This window comes from Coenobita brevimanus, chromosome 82 (assembly GCF_032717465.1).
Source record: "Coenobita brevimanus isolate Jiangsu-jjx chromosome 82, ASM3271746v2, whole genome shotgun sequence".
In the NCBI taxonomy this organism is placed as follows: Eukaryota; Metazoa; Arthropoda; class Malacostraca; order Decapoda; family Coenobitidae; genus Coenobita; species Coenobita brevimanus.
The window spans coordinates 8414770-8434247 of record NC_137035.1 but is presented as its reverse complement, the minus strand read 5'-3'; the positions used below and the strand labels follow the sequence as shown (position 1 = coordinate 8434247).

At 46.0% G+C, this 19478-nt stretch overlaps 1 non-coding gene across 1 annotated transcript; it reads left to right on the top strand.

The window, feature by feature from the left end:
- The first annotated feature begins 697 nt into the window (after positions 1-697).
- Positions 698-816, top strand: LOC145409708 (5S ribosomal RNA). Its single transcript, XR_013899155.1, has one exon. It is a non-coding gene; the product is annotated as a 5S ribosomal RNA (ribosomal RNA).
- The last annotated feature ends 18662 nt before the right edge of the window (positions 817-19478 follow it).

Genomic DNA, 19478 nt, shown 5'->3' with positions numbered 1-19478 from the left:
GTAATGTAAGAGAGCTCTGGCATGTTTTGGTTGTCTCCAAGTTGGCAACTGTGCTGCCTCTCTGGAATACACCAGAACTGTTGAAAAATGTAGAAGATTCTAGAGTAATGCAAGCTTAAATAAGGATGGGGAAGAGACTAGAGCTAGTTCAATCGGCCTTCAGTTCAGTTTGAGTGTAGTGCAGTTTCAGTAAAGTTTGTAGCCTCTATTTTCGGTTGCTGTGAAAACAGTGTTGTCAAGCATTAGGTGTAACTGCAGTTAGTAAAGTTTGTATAGACCTAGTGCTTGTAAGAATAGTGAAGTTGGCATGCATTAAGTGCAATAATTTGGAAAATAAAGACAGTGAACTTAAGAAGCCACTGTTTATTTACGATGCATGAGGTGGTCCTCTGTTCTGTACACCTAAAGGCTGACCATAGGAAGAATGACACACTGGGCAACATCCTTCCTGTAATGTACTATTGCTGTTAGAGCCTGTGGCAGTGTGGGATGGGGATGTAACAATATCCTCTTCCATCATACTTCATTATTCCTATTTCAGTGCCATCATTTAATGTTTCCATCTTGCATTTGCTTTCATGATATATGGATATATCTCTATTCAATCTCCATCTTTATTTTTTCCATTTTAATAACCTTATTGTAATATAGTAACTCTTATCAAAATGCTGGAATTAAGTAGAAATATGCCAAAGTTGCCAACGGCCATACCACGTTGAGTACACAGCTTCCCATCCGATCAGCGAAGTTAAGCAACATTGGGTCTGGTTAGTACTTGGATGGGTGACCGCCTGGGAACACCAGATGCTGTTGGCATCCCTACTTGTCAAGTGGGGTTGGTGGAGGATTAGTGCCCCTCCCTGTAAAACAATTAACTCTAAGCCCTTGGCCACCCCGTTCGGGATACATGGCATCTGGCAGTGAATGAATGAATGAATGTATCACAACATTTTAATTCTTTTTCTGAAGCAAAATTTTAAAAAAATGTTGACTTATTACTATTTACCCCATCAGTGATGACATGCTGGGACACCATGACGGCAGCCAGCTGGCAGAAGGTGCTGCTGAGACTGCTTCACTGGGTGATACTAGTCTGCCAGTGTTTGCGGACACGGCTTGAACATGCCAGACAGTGTTGCTGTTGGGTGAAGCCGAGGCCTGGCACCTGAAAAGGAAACGAAAGCTTGAGATAACCATACTTGAGCAACAAAGTGATCTGCTCAATCAGCTACTACAAGCCTGCAAGAGGAGACAGGAGGCAGATCAGGCAAAACTTTATTACTACCATTACAAGTTGCTTCTGCTTAACCTGCCCCATCCCAACCACTTTTCCACCGCTGACTCCCCCCAATCCCGACCATTTTGGGGATTTTTTTTTTTTTTGGCTCAAACCTCCACTTTTGGTGAGAAACATCGAAAAATCATAGAGAAATCGCTCATCTGAGGTTTAAAATACTAGAAACAAGTAGCAGTACCTCCTCAGGTACTCCAAAGAAGACGAGTTCTGTGGGAGTGTAACCATTCAACACCACTCATAAACGGTATTTATTTATTTATTTGGTACGAATTTATATGTAGTACGAGAGAATATTGGTTTTCACACAGTAATATAGTCAATATAAGCATTGTTTCACTCATGAAACACATCAACATACCTGACCTTTTTTGGCGACATTTCCTGATCATTTCTGACTGTTTTTTCCTCTAGTGCTATGTAAAGTTTGTCCTCCACATTGTCATCGATTGAGGAATCACTCTGGCCCTGAATTTCGTACCGTGGCATGACATGGCTTTACTGCCCAAGTCACTGGTAACAGATGAATTGCTGAGACAATGGCGTGGTGGGGGGGGAGAGGTCATGCTGGGTAAGGCATTGTCCCTGCCTGGCATTTTGTAGAGGAAGATGTCCCGTGTATACTTACCAAAAATCACTAGCAAAAATTGAAAATTGTGCAAATTAGGGACCTTGCAATTGATTGCGTTTATGAACGTCAACGGGATTGGCAGTGACAAAACATGCGGACGTTAATTCACGTTGACGGGATGCCGCGAGTTAAAAGGAATATAGAATAAAACTATTTTTATGATCTTTCTGATCCTGACGAACACTGCTTTAGGAGAAAGGGTTCCCATCATGGATATTAATGGATTTGGGGGGCAGTCCACAGAAAGGGATAAAAGCAAGTCTCATTTTTACTTATTAGTACACTGTACGAAGGGTGTAACTGCCTCTCGTCACTCATCATTGCTGGAATAAGAGTACCATTTTTGTACTTTGTATCACAAGGCAAAGGGAAATAGTAAAACACTATAGTACCAACACAACCAAATCCGAGAAATCTTAGAGTCACAAACTGTAACATCATATTTCTGGTAGTTAGAATTTAGAAGGAATTTGAGTGTCAAGTGGAGGGAATGTAAGAAAATGTTCTGGAAAGAGGTAAAGAGAGTCAGACAGGGTGGCAAAGAAGTTAGTAGGGGAGTGAAGGATAAAAATGGTATAGTACTAGTTGAGAAGGGAGAAAAAGTGAGCAGATGGAGAGAACACTTTAAGGAATTGTTGAACATAGAGAATGGAAGTAATTCGAGTATAAGTGGCTGGGGAATGGCTGGGAGAAGGAGGGAGATGAGAAGACAGGAAGAAATCAATAGGATGGAAGTTGTGGAAGCAATGACGAAAGTCAAAATGGGGAAAGCCCCAGGAATTGATGGAGTGTGTGGTCAAATGCTGATGCATGGGGGAGAGATAGTAGTAGAATGGATGTGGAAGATGTGCAGATTGGCCTGGGGGGAAGGTAAAGTCCCGGAGGATTGGAAGTCAGCTATAATTATTCCCTTGTACAAAGGGAAACGGGAAAAACAAGTGTGTGGTAATCATAGAGGCATTTGTCTTCTTAGTGTAATAGGAAAAGTATATGGTAGGATACTTATTGACAGAGTTAGGGAAATAACAGAAAAATTTGCTGGAGAAGAACAGGGAGGCTTTAGGAAGGAAAGAGGTTGTGTAGATAAGATATTCATTCTTAGACCTTTAGTGGAAAAGTTTCTAGAGAAGGGAAAGAAATTGCATCCGGACTTCATGGATTTGGAGAAACCATATGACAGGGTGGATAGACAAGGATTGTGGAAAGTATTAAGAATATATGGAGTAGATGGGAAGTCGTTGAATGCTGTAAGTAGTATGTATGGGGGTGCAAAGGCTGCAGTGGGTGTGGATGGTGAACGGAGTGAATTTTTCTGTTTGAAGGTTGGGTTGAAACAGGGATGTGTCATGTCCCCATGGTTGTTCAATCTGTATATGGATGGCGTTATAAAAGAGGTACAAGGTAGTGCAGTGGATGTTGGAGTGGCCCTAATGAGAGAGGATAGTGTTTAGAAACTCCCTGTACTGTTGTTTGCAGATGATACTGTGTTGTTAAGTAAAGACGAAGGGGAGTGCCAGGCTTGGTGGATGAATCTGGGAGAGTGTGTAAGAAACGGAATCTAAAGATGAATGAAGGGAAAAGTTATGGTCTTCGAGAGAGGTGAAGTGAGTGAATGTACAGTGAGGCTGGATGATGAGGAAATGGTAAATGTGAGTACGTTTAAGTATTTGGGTAGTGTGATGCGTAAGGATGGAAGTTGGAAGGATGAAGTGCTTGAAAAGGTACAACAAGGAAAGAAGGTTGCTTGTTCCTTGAAGGCAGAGTGAAGAAACAGGGAAGTGAGCATGGAAGTGAAAAAGTTATTACATGACAGTACTATGATACCAACTCTAACGTATGGAAGTGAAGCTTGGACGTTGTTGGAGGGACACAAGAGTGAGAGCAGTGGAAGTGAGTCATTTAAGAGGAGCCTGTGGAGTCACTTGGAGAAACAGACTAACAAATGAGGATGTGAAGGAGCGTTGTGGTGTGGATGTGGGTGTGATAGGAAGTGCTAGGAGAAACACTGAGGTGGTTTGGCCATGTGGAGAGGATGCAGAGTGAGAGACTGACGATGAAAGTGAATGTGAGTGAGGTGGAGGGGGAAAGAGGGAGGGGAAGGCCAAGGATGAGATGGAGGGATGGAGTGGAGAGGTATATGAGGGGGGGAATTGTGAATTGGGAGTAGGGCAGTGAAATGGCGGTGGACGTGGCGACGTGAGACAATTTGTTTGTGGCCACCCCATATGGGATTAAGGCATCTGGTAATAGATAGACAGATAGATAGAACTTACTATAGGTATTATGAAATTATATGGAAAATGGCCATACAAAATACACACGAATATCTCAAAACATTTTGTTATTCATAACGATTGTATGACTGTTATGTCAGAATGTGAAGGGAAATAATGCTGGGATGGATTTAGTTTTAATGTTACACTTACTTGAAGTGAAGGTTGACAAACTGGTCCCTGTAGAGAAGACCCTCACAGTGTCGTACAGCAGCAGGAACATGATATGGTGATTCATTGACATCCTGCTCTTCTTCTCAACCACCATTGTCTTCTGTAGGGAACTGTCCTGGTACCTGTTCTGGTAGCTGCCCTGGTTAATTGATATTTCTTTCTTAGCAGATGTTGTGGAACAGCACAAACCACAATGACCTTGCATATTTTTGGAGGAAGGCTTAGTCGTATTTCACTGTGGAGAACATGGAATCGACACTTCAGTTGTCAAGTTCCTCTCTCCACAACACTTCGGGTTTTCTTGTGTGCCCTGGAAAGAATGGTGTAGTTCATTAGAAGCGTACTTCAAGGTACGTAAGAGCGGTAAGCTCAAGGTAATTTAACACCAATGAAAACAAAATAACACAGCCAATATTAAATGGGAAAAATGACTGGGTTAAGGAGTGCATATGTTTTAAACTTGTGGATAATCTTGAAAACCAAAAGCACTGTATTATGCAACAAAAAAAGCATGACATCACCAAAGCTAAGTAAAAGGTACATGTTAGCAAACCAAAATGCACCCATCCAGACCTAACTCCAGTTTTGATGATATTCTCAACATCAATTTACTTCAGGAAAGTTTATGTCTTTAAAGCTTTGAATCTTCTGAGGGTTTTGGCTCATACCTCTTGGGGTGCTGGCCATCAGACCCTCCTCCTCTTCCATAGGTTCCTTATTTTTCCTAAACATGAATATGGGTGCGAGATCTACTCCTCTGCAACAAATCCCTATCTCCGGATGTTAGATCCTGTGCTTCATGCTGGTGTATGCTTGAAATCGGGGGTGACCTGAATTCCCCCTGCTTTCAAGTTTGTTGGAGGATGCTGATGCCCTCCTCTTGGATTTACATCACAAATCGTTGAAGACGAGATGTTGGTATTGTCTTCACCGCCTTCTGGACTCAGTTGCTTGTGCCATGATCTCCCAGGATCTCCGATCTTCTGTTTATGACTCGTCCTAGTTTTCCCAAGCCCTTTGGGTACATGGCCCTGTCAGTTATGTTAGGCTTCTTTGTTCCAAGACTGGTAGTTCCAAGACTGTATGTCTGTTTTTGGTTAAAAGAGCTCACTTCCGTTTGAGGTGTCCCTCTCTCTCTTTTTAAAACTTACCTCAGCTTATAAGGGCTCTGTCCCTGTCTTAACCACCTGATCTAAGACTGATACTTGAGGTAGTTTGGTGTCGTCTTCCCTTCCTTCAGCCGGGGCAGTAGTCTTCCTCATATTGCTTCATTATATACAGCAGAACTGACTGATTTTATATGTTCTCCAAATAATTTTTAATCTCCAATCTGCTTTGTGATTTTTAGTGACTACTGTAGTGCTCTGTCTGCACTGGAGTCTTTTAATTCATCCTATCCATTGATTTCATCAAATTTAGAGTGGCTTTTTCTCCTAGGCCTTCGTAGCCATCGTGTGGACTGCTGTTGGATCCCCGTGCATGTTGGTGTGCAGGGCAATGAGTGGGCGGATACATTAGCTAAAGCTGCATATTCTCAACAGCCGCCAACCAACTACCCACTTTCCGCTTCCGATATGACATCTTTCTGAAGTATGCGATTCGTACTTCTTGGCTGAGACACTGTGATGGTGTTACTCATAATAAGTTAAAAGAAATTTTTCAGAGAGTGGTTGTGCCAAGGGTTCTTCCCTCAATGCCTCGGCGATTGGAGGTGGCTCTCGCCCGGCTTCAGACAGGGCACTCACGGCATGGGTTCCTGGTGAGTGATGGGACTCAACCGTATTGTGATGATTGCCTTGTTCCCCTAACTGTACGTCACTTGCTGGTTGAGTGTCCAAGTCTGGGGGACCTAAGTCGGAGATTCCTCCACAAGCATAAGGGGGCAGATGGTACCTACTGTCTGTCCTCGATGCCTGGAGGAGTCTCCGGCGATTTTAATGATGTTTATAGTTTTCTTCAGAAGGCCTGCTTCTTGCCGCTCTTATAGGTAATCGATTTTTTTAAAAACTTTTCGATTGTCATTATAAGCAGTTTATTACTTCAATAGAATTTTAACTTTGTTTTGAGTATGATTTTTTTTTTTTTTTGCGTCTTTTACCTGGTTGTGCAGGGGAATATGATCCTGGCAGTTGCACCGCTAGCTTTTTAGTTTATTTAATAATCAGTCAGTTTTAAACCCCACTCACTTCCTGAAGTCGTGGCCTCAAGTCTACGGCCTCCAATTCTCCGGGTGGTTGGTGAGGCGGCGGAACTCAAGAGACATGTTGCCTGGCAGCAAGTATAGCTCCTGAATATCTTGTACACCTAAGTAAAACTTTTTACTGCAAGTGTACTTGTACTTGATGACGAGTTCTGGTATATTATTCTTCGGGTCAGATTATTTTACTTAGCAGAGAGGAGATTTTATTTAAGACAGACTGCAGATTTTTGCTAAGCAGAATTAACCCGTGCCGTCCCGAGGACGTACTTCCACGTCCTCACGTTTTGTCACAGCTAATCCCGAGGACGTACTTCAACGTCCTGCAATTGCAAGGTTCATAATTTCCACAATTTTCAATTTTCGCGAGTCATTTTTGGTACGTATACACGGGACACCTGCCTCAACAAGATGCCAGGCAGAGACAATGCCTTACCCAGCATGACCTCCTCCCCCCCCCTGCATGCCCTTTTCTCAGCAATTCACCTGTTATCAGTGACCTGGCCAGTATAGCCATGTCATGCCACGGTACGAAATTCAGGGCCAGAGTGATTCCCCAATCAATGACAATGTGGAGGACAAACTACATAGCTTTAGAGGAAGAAACAGTTAGAAATGATGATCAGGTAATGTGGCAAAAAAAGGTCAGGTATTAGCAAGTGAAACAATGCTTATAATGCCTATATTACTGCTTGAAAACCAATATACTTTTGTACTACATATAAATTCGTAACAGTAGATAAATAAATACCGTTTATGAGTGGTGTGAAATAGTTATCCTCCCATAGAACTCGTTTTCTTTGGCGCCAGCCTGATAGAAAACCCAGTAAGGTAAGGAGGCTCTCCTACCTGTAATGAGTATTTTAAACCTCAGGTGAGCGATTTCTCTATGAATTTTCGATGTTTCTCACCAAAAGCGAAAGTTTTAGCAAAAAAAAAAAAGGTCAAAAATTGCCCGGGATTGGGGGGTACCAGTGGTCAAAAAGTGGCCGGGACTGGGCGGGTTAAAGGCCACCATTGTATTAGAGTAATTAAGCTACTTCAGGCACTCAGGGATCATTTATGTTCATATTCAATTCATATTTAAACGTCTTTTGTGACTCTACATGGAAGATGTATGTTTGTTTGGGTTACAGACATAAAGAGTCCATCATCATCATTATCATCAGTTATGATGATGACTATCGTCATCATCACCACCAATTATCATCATCATCGTCTTAGTAATAATAATAATAATATCCACTCACTCAATGTAGTGCTGCTCTCAGGTGTCTGCCCTGTCCTCTCCTCCATCCTTCTTTCCTTCCATCTTCTATCTTTTTTTCCTTCATTCTTTCCTCGTCCTTCCGCCTACGGGTGACTTTTCACTCCCACTTATGTCTTTCATTCCTTCATTCTTTCCTCTTCTTTCTGTCTATGGGTGACTCTGCACTGAGTAACAAGCCATATGGTTTCCTGTACACCAGGAAACTACTACACTGGGTGTTAACCATATAACCAAATTTTGGCGCCTGGTGGTTTAGTGGGTAATTATTGTGCTCCAGTCGGATTGAGCTGGTGAAGGTTTATATCCAAGGGATGGTTGGGGTTTATTGCTCACGTAATGCCACTTAGGGATGAGTGAGGTTGGTCACTCTCATCTTAAATGTCAGGACCAACTGCCTAGCCCCGGGCTCCTACGCTCCTCATGGGGCAACGTAGGATTGGATGATAGATGGATGGATAAAAATAATAATAATAATAATTAGTAAATTAATTACTTAATAACAATAGTTGTAGGTAGACATGATGGGGTTTTTCCCATTGTTATGTAGTATCTGTGTGGATTCCTGGATCTTCTCTAAGCCGTATTCACTTTCAAGCCATCCCGGATCAGGCGGTAGTGACGTCATCGATGATGGATCTCTCTGGGAGACGAAGATGGTGATGGTTGGCTGTTGGTGGTGGTGGCAGGTCCATCACTTCCTAATGGTGTTGTCGTTTCTGTATGTGGGGTTAGAGGCGCTGTGTTTGACTGCATCCACTTCTCCTTCCTCCTCGAGCATGCATTCCTGGTGATTGATGTCCTCTTGCTCCCGGAGTAATTGGAGTTCTTGGCGATATATTTATCGAAGTTTAGCACAGGCCTACAAACATTTGACGTCATCCCAGTCGTAGATGATGTTTGTCTCATTTCCTTGAACTTCCATGGCTATTCTTGGCCCCTGGGGGGGGGGTGTTTGCGCGGTTGAGTGGCCCCTCTAACTGTAGTCACCAATATGATGTTTGACGTGGTTGATATTAACGTTGCTCCTCCTCCTCCTCCTCCTTCTCGTCGTCGTCGTCCTTCTTCTTCTTCTTCATCTTCTTGTTTTCTTTTTTAATAGTTTTCTTTTTCATTCTTTTTCCACTCATTTTCTTTGCTTTCTTTTCTTCTTCTGCTTCAACTTCTACTTCTTCTGTGTTGGAGTGAAGGTGGACGAAGTGAATGTGGGGCTTGGGTTTGCAGACCAAGGAATACTAGAGATGTTGCAGGATGGAGGAACACACTTCTCAGTGCTCTAGGCTCTTATTCTCCAAACAGCAAACAGTACAAAGTGGAGCTCTGGCAAACGTGTAGCTGGCCTGCCGAGCGCGCAGGAGAAAACATACTGAGCATGCGTGGGAGTGCGCAGGCGGGAACTCCGGCGCATGCATACAATGCATACAGAGAAAGTTTACACAGAAAGTACTGATGGAATTATTTAGGATACATTACAGTAATTGTACATAGATCATAGTATAGGCCTAGCACAAGTCTATAGTTGTTTATACCCACATTTAAGTATATCAGACAAGCTGGCAAAATTACTAATGATATGTTATGTTATATCCCATACTTATTCCACACCTCCCCTCCCCTTTGCGTTCAAAGACCCTTGAACGGCTAAGCAAGTTACATACACTTGAACTATCCAGTGTGACATGTCCCATAGTACAGAGGTAAGCAAATCACAGGTACTGAAGTACTCACAAGGCTGCCTAATATGTGTATAAGCAAAGTACATTGAGTCACTCTTTTGGGCTGTGTACACTCATGTAGGCATATTTAACCTTGGGGACCGACGAGGGGTTTTGGAGGGAGTTGACGACTTGTCCGTGTCTTGGCTAGGGACCACAGGGAGATGAGGGGTAGAGTCTTGACCAGTGTCAGGCACCGCGAACAGGAAGCGACAGTTCCTGCGTGGCACTCTACCACTTGGGAGACGCACCTCATAGGCTCTCGACCTTGCGCCACCCATGACGATCCCGACCTTGTCCCAGCGGCGGGATGTTGGGTCCTGCAGGCGGACGTGCTGTCCAACGGTCAGCCTGGGAAGGGGGTGGGCATGGGCATTGTAGTGGCGCTGTACCTGAGCAGCTCTGGCAGCGGCTCGGTGGTCACAGTTCTCAGCTATATTTTGCCATCCGTCTGTGAACGACTGGGGATGGGCGGGCACACACGAACGGAGAGGACAACCGTACAGGATTTGGGCAGGAGAGCAACCAGTGTGGTTGGGGGTGTTCCGCAGCTCTAGGAGGTCACGATCAAAGGCCTCGCAGTCAGTATTGCCGGAGGGGGCCGTTTTAAGTATCAGGTGCTTGACAGCCTTGACGGCGGCTTCAGCATGCCTGTTGGACTGCAGGTAGTGCGGTGACAAAGTGATGTGGTGCACACTCCAACGCTCCATGAAGTTGGCAAATTCCTTGCTGGTGAATGGGGGTCCTCCATCGGTGTGTAGGCGTAGGGGAACACCCACCTCCCTGAAGTGGCTGCAGAAGTATCTAATAGAGGAGGAGGCGGTAGTAACACCCTTTCAAGGGACAACTACCGGCCAGCCGGAGAGGCGGTCAGCAATGACGATGAAGGACTTCCCTACTACTTGGAAGAAGTCCGCTGACACTGATTCAAAGGGCCTTGAGGGGTGGTCGTCATTCTGAAGGGGTTTCTGCTGCTGGGAGGGATGTAGGACTTGACAGGACTCGCAGACGGCGACGGTGTTGGCGATGTCCGAGTCCATACCCGGCCAGAAGACTGTCTGTCGTGCCCTGCGTTTGGTCGCCTCGACACCTCTTTGGCTGTCATGGAGTCTGGCAAGTGTCTGGTGACGTAGGGCTGCAGGAACCAGTATCTGTGCTCCGTATAGCACGAGGTGGCCGTCAGTGGAGGGGGCGTCTCGCAGCTTCCAGTACGGTAGCAAGGAGGAGTGCAGGTCGTATTGGTTCTTGGGGAACCCGGCTATGATGCAGTCACGTAGGCAGACATAGGAGGAGTCGGCCTGTGCTGCAGTCGACATGTCCTGCAAGGTCCGGTCGGCATTGATCAGCAAGGCGTCTTCATCCTGGGAGGCTGCCACAATGTTGATGATGGACCTGACGTGTGCTGTTGTCTCAGCACAGTTGGCCGTGTCATCAGGTGTGGGGTAGCTGACTGGTGCTCGGGAGAGTGCATCTGGGATATGCAGAGAGCTGCCAGCACACCACACTGCAGTGAATTGGAACTGTGACATGCGCTCCTTCAACCTCTGCAGCCTCAGGTTGTCGATCATATCTAGCGTGTAGGTGTTGAGGATGGGCACCAGTGGATGATGGTCGGTGTGCAGGGTGAAGGTTGGCAGTCCCGTGAGGTAGAGATGGCACTTTGAGAGGGCCCAGGACACTGCAAGCATCTCCAGCTCAATCGTGGCGTATCTCGTCTCTGCATCAGCAAGAAAGTGAGAACCACACTGTACCACACAGAGGTGTCCAGAGCCGTGGTCTTGTAAGAGGGCGTAGCCAACACCGTAGAGTCGAGATGCGTCGGTCTGGAGGAAGGTCGGCAGGGCTGGGTCAAAAGATGCGAGGACAGGCGGGCTTGACAGGGCCTGCTTCACTTGCTTGAAGGCCTGATCGTGGTCAGGAGTCCAGACAAAAGAGCGCTTGGGGTTTTTGAGTGGACAGAGGGGCTGAGCAGTCCGGGCGACGTCTGGGGTGAATTCCGCCAGCTGGTTGACTAACCCCATGAAGGATCTTAGGTCAGTCAAATTGGATGGTGTGGGGAAGTCCCGTAGAGCAGCAACTCGTCCTGTGTCAGCACCATTTCCCTCGTCCGACAACGTGAATCCACAGAGATTCATCCTAGACTCTCCCACTGTGAATTTGTCCCTGTTGAGTGTGATGCCATGACTGTGAAAGCAGGTGAGTAGCTCGTGGATTCTCTTGTAGTGTGAGAGTCGGTCGTCATTATATAGGAGGATATCATCCACCACCTTGACGCATTTCGTCATGCCTTGGAGAGCCAGCTTGCCGCGGTAACAGTAGGCGTCGCCAGTGTCTGTGAAACCCATGGGTCCCCAGCAGTGGTGGAAATGGCCGTAGGGCGTGATGAAAGTGGTCAAATGACGGTCCTCCTCCGCAAGCTTCATCTGCCAATAGCCATATAGAGCGTCTGTGGTGGTGAAGAACTTGGCGGTGGAGTCCACCGCATGGACAGCAGCCATGGGCGTGGGCGAAGGGTGGGCTGGGTGGGAGACTTGGGTGTTCAGGTGGGTAAGATCCACCGTGATGCGAACTCCCTGGGGCTTTGGGACGACAACAAGAGGGTGGCACCATTCTGACGGCTCGTCTCCACAAGGCTTGATTCCCTGCTTGATCATGGAGTCTAGTTCATCCTTGACGGCATCTCTGAAGGCATAGGGAATCTGGCGTGGGGTGTGGAGGGTGAACGGTACCGCGTTCTCTTTGAGATGGATCCTCATGGGAGAGTCTGTCATCAGTCTCAGTGGAGCTGTCTTGAGGTCTGCTTTAGACACGAGCACGTCCTTCAAGGTCCGTAGGAAGTATTCCCGGGCCTCAGCAGGGGACGTGGTGTTGGTCAGGGGTAGCTCCGTACATTGGTTCACATGGGTGACCTGCAGGATGGGCTTCGGGAAGTCTGGGGGGATAATGGCCAACTCCTTGCAGAGTTCGTACGAGAGGAGTGGCATCTGGACACCATCGTGGACCTGGATCCGGGCGAAACAGAACCACTAGGCAAAGGACAGGGTGGCCTCAAAAGATCCCAAAGCTGGTGTCATCTTTGACCCATCTGCTGTGAAGGTCGCCGACGTGGCAGGAGGTTGAAGCTCGCTCCTGGCGATGTGAAGAGCGTCCAAGTGCTGGGGTCCCATCACTGACACATCAGCTCCTGTGTCGAGCAGCATCACGATCTTGGACGTTTTGCCCCTGTAGGTGAGGGCAATGGATGTAGGAGATGGCGAAGAGGTCGTAGTGGAGGGGGTCCCAACCTTGTGACAGCTGGAAGACTTGCTGGAAGGGGGCGTGCCGTTGGACGAGCCGCCTCACTTGGCGCCTGTCTGTTGTCAACAACACTTGTCGTAGTGGCCCACTTTATCACAGTTTTTGCACTTGGCCCTAGTGGCAGGGCACTTTGGAGTCTTGCGCCAGTGTCCCTTGCGGCCACAGTTATCACAGACACTGTCAGAGGCTGGACACTTGCCTGCAGAAGCGTGTTTCTTGGTGCAAGAGAGGCATGACTCCTTGTCAGGGGCTAGGTTGGAGGTACTCTTACCACCATGTCCCTTGGCCTTGCGGTAGGTAGAGACGGCACACAACGTGGAAGGAGGGGCGCGTATTGCAGGGGTAGCTGTCCTTGCAACCTCATAGGAGCGACACTCGTTCACCATGGCGGCCAGAGAGGTTGAAGTGTCCAGGGAGATGAGTTTTTGTGTAAGCTCCTCATCCCTGACTCCCATGATGATGATCATTTTCAGCTGAGTCTCTTCACACGCAGCAAAATGGCCAGGACAGATGTCTAGTTCCTCTGCAACGTGCTTCAATCTGACGTAGAAATCACTGAAGCTTTCACCCTCCCTTTGCTTGCATGAAATCAGGTCCCTGTGCCGGAGAGCTTCATTCCTCATGTTCTTGATATGTTCCTGGAGGACATCAAGTACCTCATTGACACTTGACTGCGTGTCTGGGGGTATGTTGAGCGTGTGTTCCAGTATCTGTTGAGTTTTCAGACTGAGGCACATGCGAAGCTGGATCATCTGTTTCGGGGCAGGTAACATCCCTAGGTCAGCCATCACACTGTAGTCATCCTAGCGTCGACGCCATTTCCGAAACACCTGGTATGTGGTGTCAGGACGTAAGGGCGATGGGGTCTGGGTGATGGCTTTCTGTGGTGGGGGTGGTGGGGCGTCCGTGGAACTCGTGGAGGGCGGCCTCTGGGACTGTGGGGGAGGCTGAGTTGGTGCAGCTGATGCAGCAGGCAGCTGGCCATTGGCGTGAGCAGCTGCAACAGGGCTGTAAAGCGCTGGGCCTCCTCTTCACGTCGCATGTTGTCCTCCTGACGGCGAATTTCTTCTTCTTGACGACGTAATTCTGCTTCTTTGGTGCATTGTTCCTCTTCTCTGCATTGGACAGCCACCTCAGCAAGTCTGCTCTCCTCCAGAAATTTGAGCAGGAGACGTAAGTCACCACCACTTGAAGCTGTGGGGGGCGGCAAAGTCAGGTGTGGAGGCAAGAGCGTAGGCGGGGAGCCGAAGCTTGGCTGTGGCCGAGGCGTGGGCTCGTGGGACACGAGCGGTGTGGGCGTGCGTGGGTGTGGGGACAGCTGGGAGTCATCTTGCCCCTGGGCATCATGTATATCCTCACGCTCGTCTTGATGTGGGGAATGAGACATCGTAACCCGTGTTCAGCACTGTCTCACACAGCAGAAAAAGAACACAAGAAGAGAGAATGAAGAATTTCTGCCACTTTTACTGTAAGACGATTCGTTGAATTTAGCTGGCTGGCGAACACTGGTGTCAGTCGAGGTGGGCAGTGAGCGAGTCGGTGCAAGTGGTGGTGGCCAGTGTGTGTCAGACTATGGGCGGGAGAGGACGCGTCCCATGTTCCGCTGGAGGGTGGGGGTAACAGGGGGACCCCGGGGGGCCTGAGCTTGACGAGAGACGCGGGAGAAACGCTCACTATAACACACTGCCACAACACTGCACTGCACTACACTGACAATGTATCAGGCCATTCACTGTACTATATGATTCACTTTGAAGGCGATCTGGCAGGTGGTCTCGGAAGGTCTGGGAGAGCCAATAAACATCAAAACAGATAATGGTGGCGTCCCTTTAGGAGCTTAGCGTCGGCGCTGCAACTAATTCTCACTGAATGGAGTTATCACTGCGCCATGTGGGGCTTGGGTTTGCAGACCAAGGAATACTAGAGATGTTTCAGGATGGAGGAACACACTTCTCAAGGCTCTAGGTTCTTATTCTCCAAACAGCAAGCAGTAGAAAGTGGAGCTCTGGCAAACGTGTAGCTGGCCTGCCGAGCGCGCAGGAGAAAACATACTGAGCATGCATGGGAGTGCGCAGACGGGAACTCCGGCGCATGCGTACAATGCATACAGAGAAAGTTTACACAGAAAGTACTGATGGAATTATTTAGGATACATTACAGTAATTGTACATAGATCATAGTATAGGCCTAGCACAAGTCTATAGTGGTTTATACCCACATTTAAGTATATCAGACAAGCTGGCAAAATTACTAATGATATGTTATGTTATATCCCATACTTATTCCACAGTGAAGATGAACGAAGGGACGATGAAGGGAGAGAGAATGTTGGCAGTGTTGATCTCTGGCAGCAATTTGGCCATGACCTTCATTTTGTTTCATTACAGGGCACGGACAGGTTCCGCGCACATAGTGACAAGTGTGGAGGAGTTCTGTTACTGAAATATCTGCTGCAGTTGAACTTGGCTGTGGCTGCATTTATGGCGGGGAAAACGAGGTCAGGGCCTATGAAGAACCATTTATAAGGTATCTATTGAGTGCTGTCACATTTTTTCCTCGTGTACGTATTAATAGTCAACGAGATCAGAGACTTTACAGCTTCTCTTCTCAGAGTGATTTGCCTATCTTGTTAGGGTTTGGCTTTAGGATTATTCACCTGTGAATGAAACGGTTCATTCCATTACTGTTGGTATTGAAAACAGACCCTTTGAAGTTTGACCAATTCACCTTGCCCGTAAGGTTTTCTCTAAGGGGGTGACTTGCATTGGGAATTGAGGCGGCTATGGTGGGTGTAGCCAGAAATGAGAGGTGTTGCTGCTGGGTTTGTAATGGATGGCTGTGCTGGATAATGGGAGGGTATGAATGGCAGCTGTGACAGGCTGGCCAAGCAGATCTAATAGCTCTCTGTGACCAATACTAAGCCTAAGTGTCACATCACCAGAAAGTTGGTGCCACTGATCAGGATAGTTATTTAGTAACCAAAATACACAAGTAAATAATTATGTACTCATAATCACTCGTTTTTTACCCCCATTTGACGTTACTTCATTTCAAAACGTCCACATCATTGTCAGACATGCCATAAGTCGTCAGCGACGTCTTAACTATTAAGATACGTTCTTAGTGAACTAGATAGCAACAAATGAGATCGCTGGTAAACTTGGATGTATTTGTCACGTTATTCATGTTGATTCACATTCAGCGTAATCACGGTCCAATGTTGTCAGTTCAGGACCACTTAAGCCAGCATTTGATCAGTAAGGGAATTCAGAATAATACAAGACCAATTTGGTCTAGTTAGGCCATATAAAGTTTATTTAGGCCCATCGTATCCAATGTAAGTCCAGTCAGTATAAGTAAATTTAAGCCATTTTAACCCGCCGCGTCCCGGAGACGTGAATTCAAGTCCTCACATAATGTGCACTCATATCCCGGAGACGTAAATTAATGCGGCAACATTGCAAGGTCCCTAATTTGCACAATTTTCAATTTTCGCGAGTGATTTCGCAAGTGATTTTTGGCACGTATACATGGGACACCTTCCTCTATTCCTCTACAAGATGCCAAGCAGGGACAATGCCTTACACCACATAACCTCTCCCCTCCCCCTGCACGCCATTGTCTCGGCAATTCACCTGTTACCAGTGACCTGGCCAATAAAGACATTCAGGGCCAGAGTGATTCCCCAATCGATGACAATGTGGAGGACAAAGTTTACTTTGCATTAGAGGAAGAAACAGTCAGAAATGATGATCAGGTAATGTGGGAAAAAAAAGGTCATGAAGGTGATGAGTTAGTGAGTGAAGCAATGCTTATAATGCCCATATTACTGTTTGAAAACCAATAAACTCTTGTACTACATATAAATTTGTACCAAGTAAATAAATAAATACTGTTTATGATTGGATGAAATAGTTACCCTCACATAGAACTCGTTTTCTTTGGTGCCAGCCTGTTAGAAAACCCAGTCAGGTAAGGAGGTACTCGTACCTGTATCGAGTATTTTAAACCTCAGGTGAGCGATTTCTCTATGAATTTTCGATATTTCTCACCAAAAGTGGATGTTTGAGCCAAAAAAAAAAAAGGTCCAAAAATGTCGGGACTGGGGCATACCACTGCCCAGAAAACGTCGGGATGGGGCGGGCTAACCCGCCGCGTCCCGGAGACGTGAATTCACGTCCTCACATGATGTGCACTCATATCCCAAAGACGTAAATTAATGCGGCAACATTGCAAGGTCCCTAATTTGCACAATTTTCAATTTTTGCGAGTGATTTCGCGAGCGATTTTTGGCACATATACATGGGACACCTTCCTCTATTCCTCTGCAAGATGCCAAGCAGGGACAATGCCTTTCACCGCATAACCTCTCCCCCCCCCTGCACGCCATTGTCTCGGCAATTCATCTGTTACCAGTGACCTGGCCAATAAAGACATTCAGGGCCAGAGTGATTCCCCAATCGATGACAATGTGGAGGACAAAGTTTACTTTGCATTAGAGGAAGAAACAGTCAGAAATGATGATCAGGTAATGTGGGAAAAAAAAGGTCATGAAGGTGATGAGTTAGTGAGTGAAGCAATGCTTATAATGCCTATATTACTGTTTGAAAACCAGTACACTCTTGTACTACATATAAATTCGTACCAAGTAAACAAATAAATACTGTTTATGAGTGGATAAAATAGTTACCCTCACATAGAACTCGTTTTCTTTGGTGCCAGCCTGTTAGAAAACCCAGTCAGGTAAGGAGGTACTCGTACCTGTAGCGAGTATTTTAGACCTCAGGTGAGCGATTTCTCAATGAATTTTCGATGTTTCTCACCAAAAGCGTGTTTGAGCCAAAAAAAAAAAAAAAGGTCCAAAAATATCGGGACTGGGGCATACCACTGCCCAGAAAACGTCGGGATGGGGCGGGTTAAGCCAAGCTGGTCACTGAAATTCATCACTGCCACCCAATCCAGCCCATCACAGCCATGTCAGCCTAATCAGGTCAACTTAGGGTCATATAGGTCCAATTACATCCGGTCATTTAGGGTCATTTTTGGTCATATCTACTCAGGCTTTGTCGGGTCTGTCCACAGCCATTTAACTCCTTCAGTCCAGTGACACATTACATATTCTATTGTAGCTGTCTCCAAACAGTTTCAATAAGATTTGGAGAGACTTTTCGGACTGGACGAGATACAGCCTTCATTATCCCCATCGTTACTAGAGACTTGAATAAAGCAAAGAAAGACGTCGTCGTATTCGTGGGGTTAAAGGTGGTATTACAAGTGGCACAGGTGGATTCGTACTACCTCTTCTTTAGCGATTTACTTTGCATATTATGTCTTCACTTACTCCTTGACCGTATGTTCTTTATATCATTTTAACACAGACGTCGTTTGCATCAGTAACACAAGAGGATACTGAGTTAAATGCAGAATAAATCGCTAAGAAAGAGGTGTTTAAAAATCACCAACAGCTTGTAAGTCCAATGAGTGCTAATGTGAACCACCACATCCAATCGAGCCAAGTCACATCAGTTCAAAGCCTTATTCTCGTCAGTTAAAGAGGCCCCTTACACCTATTCCTTAGCTATTTATTTTTTAATGTGGCTGGTTAGTATTGTTTTGTTTGTTATTTATACTGATTATGTTGATGTTGAAAGGATTTGTAACACAAGAGGACAGTATGGTGCAATAAGCAAAATAAATCGCTCTTTAAAAGGTGCTGGGGAGATTCCTTAAACAAAGAGAATACGGATCAAGGTCTAGTTACATCCAATTCCTTCAGCTTAGATCCACTCAGGTCATTCTGGGTCGCTTCAGCCATGTTCAGATTCCAGTACATCAATCAATCAATCAATCATTTCCTGTGGCACCCTCGGGGATGCATAGGGCCTCGATGAACTCACACCACCACATCCTATCTTGTGCTAACTCCTCAAGATCTCCCCAACACTCATCTCCAGCTTCCCGTCTCATTGTCCTCACCCACGTCTCTTTTGGCCTTCCTCTACCTCTCCTACCAAGTGCCACCCACCCTGGTGTACCTCGTACTATTCCCTGTCTCCTATACACATGTCCTAGCCACTTCCATCGTGAGAACCTAACATATTCATCGACCGGCTGCACTCCCGTTATTTCTCTAATTCTACTATTTGGTATCCTTTCCCACCACTTAACTCCTAATATTCTTCTAAGTGCTTTGTTTTCAAACACCAAGAATTTATTTTCCATAGTCACTGTGCTGTACCAAGACTCGTGTCCATAAATTAAGATACTCCTAACCATTACCTAATAAAGTTTGATTTTTGTATGCCCAGAAAAATTTTTATCATTCCAAATATTTTTAAGCATTCCCATTGCCTGATTAGCCTTCTTTAACATTTCCTCCAATTCAAAGTTCAAAGAACCATCCTTGGCTAAATAAGTACCTAAATATTTAAACCTATCAACTTGCTTTACAACCATACCTCCAGTTACACATTCCTGCGCATTTTCCATATTCATATTGATTATTTCAGTTTTTCCACAATTAATAACCAAACCCACCTTGCGACCTTCACTCACCAAACAGTCCAACACTCTCTGCATCTCTTCTGGCCCATCACAAATCAAAACTATATCATCTGCATAATCTAAATC